This window comes from Heterocephalus glaber, unplaced genomic scaffold, assembly GCF_053883595.1.
Source record: "Heterocephalus glaber isolate CG9 unplaced genomic scaffold, H.glaber_assembly_v1.0 deba00001461, whole genome shotgun sequence".
Taxonomy (NCBI): Eukaryota; Metazoa; Chordata; class Mammalia; order Rodentia; family Bathyergidae; genus Heterocephalus; species Heterocephalus glaber.
The window spans coordinates 6182106-6187329 of record NW_028258308.1 but is presented as its reverse complement, the minus strand read 5'-3'; the positions used below and the strand labels follow the sequence as shown (position 1 = coordinate 6187329).

General features: G+C 36.7%; 1 pseudogene; it reads right to left on the bottom strand.

Moving 5' to 3' along the window:
• Positions 1-2202: 2202 nt before the first annotated feature.
• On the bottom strand, positions 2203-4418 carry LOC101704929 (poly [ADP-ribose] polymerase 1 pseudogene; annotated as a pseudogene).
• Between the last annotated feature and the right edge of the window lie 806 nt (positions 4419-5224).

Below are 5224 nucleotides of genomic sequence, written 5' to 3'. Positions count from 1 at the left end.
CACAATATTGGGGGAGTCCATGTGTATAGCATATTTGTCAACATGTATAATGCATGTTGATTTTATCCATTTTTTGATCTCTGGATAAAGCAGATTTATCTTGCTCATATGCAAAATATATATACTGAATTTTTAAATAAGGCTGCACTAGCCCACTTTAACCTGGAAATTAACTATTAGTAGCAATTAATATTTTACACATATAAACAAAGCTATTTAGAAAAGTACAAAATGTTTCCCCTAATCCTTAAAAGTACAATATAGCATGCTAACTTTAATTCACTTAAAAGAAGGCATTAAAGACCTCTATAGTTCTTAATATTTTTGTAATCTTTGTGCTGTATCTGTGTTGACCTTGCCATGGTTTGCTTTAAAATATTTAAAGAAATGAGGAAAAAAATACATTCCATAAAAGAATTGAAAGTTAGTCCCAAAAGTCTAGTCCCTTAATATTGCCTTCAAATGTCCCAAATTATAAAACTGATTCACCAAAACTGAGATGAAATGTCAAAGATACATGACCAATTATCTATGACATTTCATCTGTAGTTAAGGCTAGAAATTGTTGATCATGATGTTTTGAGAAAGATACTGAAATGTCATATACTGGAGTTCTGGGTTCTATATTAATTGCTACTTTTATGATACATACTTTTTCACATTTGTTATATTTCTACCATTTAACATTATCTAAGTACCTTTGCCTTTTTAAACTTTTAATTCAAATTTGTATATAGAACAAATGAACAATTGTGCATGTAGTGATTATTGACCAAAACATAAATTAAGATGAATACATTTTTGTGAACATTACTATAACTTATAAAATTCAGTCTCATGGTCTAATAAAATAAATAATCATCTAGGCTTCAAAACATACAATGACAAGAGCTATAGACTTCCATTCATCCTGATATTTATGAGTCAGTATGAAATCTGACTTTTCTGTTGTTTTTCTAGTTTTAAATAATCCCAGTTTGATTTGGAACTATAACATTTCACTTCAAAGATAAAATTTAGTAAAATTAACTACTAATCAAAGACAAATATTGTGAACAATTAACATCTAAGGGGCTGGGGATTTAGCTCAGTGGTTCCGCTGCCAGCCTCGCAAGCACAAGGACCCGAGTTTGATTCCTGGTACCTCCCCCCCAAAACAACAACAAAAACCCATCTAATTTGTGTCTAGCATAAACCGGTATGTGGAGCTAATTTTAAAGTGATTATTTTTTAGAATTATACTGTTAAGACTTTCTTAAATTAAATAACAAAGGGTCTTCCACTGTGCTTGAGTGGAAAAGTGCAATTTTATGTATTCAAATTAAGATATCTTCAATAAGCATTTATGACTTTTATAAGCTGAACAAAAACAATAAACATTCTTTTTAAAGCAATAAATAAATTAATAAAATTCATACAAATCCCATTATAGATTATTAAAATGACTTACAAGTTACAATAAAGATGAGAAAATCTCAATAAAATTTTAAAGTAAAATTCTAGAAACTGGTCATCCAAGATAAAAGACACTGATCTAGAAGAATGAGATGATCTATGTGATTTCAAAACATTAAGAATATGGGGAACACAATATATATTTAGAGAATACTTCATTTCTTAGGTTCCATTGATTTTAAATTAATAATTTTTGCATAATATCTTTCCCTTGAAAAAATAGTTAGCTTTACTATTTATAAAGAATAATCTTCAAATGAATTTACTTTTGAAACATCAAAATGAAAAAAGATATATCCTTGTATTTATTTTTCTGTATGAAATTATGTAGTTTTTATTTTTAGCTCCAAAATCAAAACTAAAGATGAACACTTAGAAAAGGCTGGAAGCAGATTCTTTCCTTTCTTGGGAAGACCAGTGAGCTAGACACTGTAATGTGGCTTGGCTTTTCCACAGTACTGGTCTAGGTAAACAAAGCAAACTAAAACCTCTTTGCAACATTTCCTGTATTGTCAGCTGTGTCTACAGGGGCTGTACCTGTCAGAATAAAACTCCCAAACAACCTCCTCCATGTCAGATGCAACACTGAACCAATGATTTGCAAGTTGGGAAGAACCTTTTCACCTGTTCACATAAAATCTTCTTGGTAGAGAGTGAACAAACATAACATTCATTCTTCAGCAACTTGGCTGAGGCTTGTGAGTGGCACCCATGCAGGAGGCATCAGGTGCACTCAGGCTAGAGTCACTAGAGTGAGCCTTGACCATGCTTCGTAATTCGCCACAAGGATGCTTTAAAGTTGGACTTTAGTTTCAGCAGATATTTCAGATTCATCTGAGCAACATCACAGACAATATACTCAGTGTATAGCAGGCACCTGATAAGATTCTCATGCTGAGTGGAACTTGGACCCCTTCCAGGTTAATACTAGCTAAGGGCTCAGGATTCATTTTTCCTAAACCTTTGACACTGTGTGTGTCCTTGGGTAACTTGCTAATGTGTGAACCATGTTTTAGTTCATACATGTTTCCAAGAGCAACTTCTCCCAACAGGATTAGCCTATTGGGTCTCCCTGAGAAGTGTGGCAGTAGCTGTCACTCTTGGAGACCATGTCAGTGAAACAGATGCTTATCCCAAACACGTAGTCCATCAGAGGTGCTTCAGGTGGGGTTATCTACTGACTCTGTGGCAAGATCCCAGCAAAGTTGGTGGTCCTGTACCCATCCCATGGCAAGCTTCAGTTGTGAAGCTGCTTGAAGGGTTTGTAGCACTGTCTTTTTCTTTCCTGCTGTGTCTTAGATATTGATGACCTCCAAGTCATATGCATTGGGTGTGGTTGTGTGAGTATTCTTAACATACTTCCTGATTATCTCAACTTCTTCAGAATCTTTGTCAACTACCTTAAGGTCAGTTGAATTTCTCATAGTTGACATCAATGAGGTCTTTGCTGCTGTCATCATACCAAGCCCTAAGCGGACTATAGGCCACCTCACTGTGCAGAAGATTGTCCAGCATTTCCACCTTAGCCTATACACTGTTTGCCTTGTTCATCCTAAAATCATGGGGGATGTGGGTGTAAAAGTGATTTGAGAGACCCAGGATCTGAGAGTCATTGCTGCCTTGGAACAGTGTCTGCTGGATCTCACTGAAGATGGTTTATGAGGCCTGAATCTGCCTTTTGCTGAGCTTCCTCAAGGACATCTAATCTCCTACTCCACCATGGCTCTCTCATACTTTCCACAACAAAGGTCATTCTAATGACCTCCTACATTGACTTGGGGAGCTTGAATTTTACTGTTAGCTTCCTCACCCCTTTTCATCTTGGCCACAGTCAATCTCCAGAGGGTATGGCTTTCTGAAGTTTTTGGAGTGCCAAGAATCCCTGTTTTTTTCTTAACATAATTTCATTAAGCATTTAATAGCATCATCCTTGGATGCATCTGCTCAAGTTTGTTGCCACAAGGACCAAGGACCTAAATAGCCAATACCTATTCTCCTTGTTGTCCTCTAGAAGATACTCCTTGAAACAGGAGTTGGCCCCTTTCACGAAGAAGTCACCAGGCCTAGAGTAGCACTGAAGACCTTCCCGTCCTTCTCCAGTACATAGGAAGAGTGTTCCAGGTCAGGATCCACAGCTGCTCCTTCTTTAAAAGTAAACTTCATTTTCTTTTCAGACTTGTTGATACCTTCCTCCATGTGGGGCCCTTGCTGTTCTTGGGGAGCTCAGCACTTGACTTTTCCACTGGAGCCACTATTTCAAAAGGCTCTGCCTTCACCTCTGTCCCCAAAGGCTACAAGATATGTGCTGCAGGGCCTTGGTTGAGGCAGAGGCATCCTGGAGGAAATCCTCAGACACAGCATAACCGTTAGTTTCTTTTACTTCTTCCATCTTCTTGTTTATCTTTTCTACCTCCTTGTTTGTGCAGTTTCACAGGGAAGCTGTGATAGCTGTTCCTGTCAACTTGCCCCTGCATTTCTCAATTGTGGACTTCACTTCATCCTTGTTCTGAGAGTGTTTCTGAAGCAGCATGATCTTCATGTTGGATAGGGGCTATCGGCCAGAGCAGAGGAGTTCACAGCATCTGGTGCTGAGGTCGAGAAGTATGGGGAGGCCACTCCTGTGGGGATGCTGGTCTCAGGGTGAATATCCAGTTTTGCTTTGTGACTTTCAATTTCTTGATCTAAAAGATTTCCCAGAATCCCTTTGAGGTCACCCATTCATTTTGATTGAATGTGTGTGTCTTGAGCATGCACTTGATTCAGGCAGTGATGTCCTGGGTGCAGTAATAAGCATCACTTTTGAAGACCAGCTAGCCTGAGCACTCCTCAGAGGAACGGAGGGCACCAAACACTATGCTACCAGTGACTCAGTGCAAGATCATGGAGTCCCCAGAGGGCGTTTGCTGCTTGTTGAAGATGAGCAGCTCTTTTGGGTCATCTGTCAAAGACACTTGATGAGTCATTTTTCAAGCAAGACAGAAAACCCAGAAGTCACAAAGAAAATGATTGACAGAATAGAATGTATAAGCATTAGAAATATTAGCACATGTTTATTACAAGTAAAGGATAAATAATAGACTACAGGGAAGTACTTTTTAAATAAGAGAAGTAAGAGAGGTCTTAATTCAACACACATAGAAAATGTTCAATTTAATAAGAGAAAAGTCAACAAAAAATAGTGAAAATTATGGAACATTTTTACCACCACAGAACAGAATCTTTACACTTCAAGAAAGCACATCTAAAATGTCTTATATTTTCAGATGAATATATAAAACATTTATGATTATGTAGATTTTTTTACTATATTGGCTGTTTCAGAAGTGTTGAATTTCACCATCTTGTTTTCCTTCATCATCATTTTTCTTCTTGAATTTCTTCCTCCCCATTTTCTCTCATTTCTATTCCAGCATTAGCAGTTCTTTTAAGCAGCAGCATAGAATGTTATTGACTGACACTTGTTAATTTTTATATAATTTTTCATTCCTATAAAGAATAAATTATACTATTTCTTGAATCAAATTATATAATCAGCAGCAACTGAGGTGATTTAATGGCTGAACAAATCTGTCTTACACTATTTCATAGAACAGGATATTATCATTTTTAATTGTGTATTAAGTTAATGGAACTAAAAATAACTGATAGAATATTAAATTTATGGAAGTATTACTATTTCCCTGCCTGTTACTCTGATCTATTTACCTTATAAGGGACAGCCTTTTACCAGATGGAACCAGGGTCTGTCAAATGATATGAAGTCGTTAGC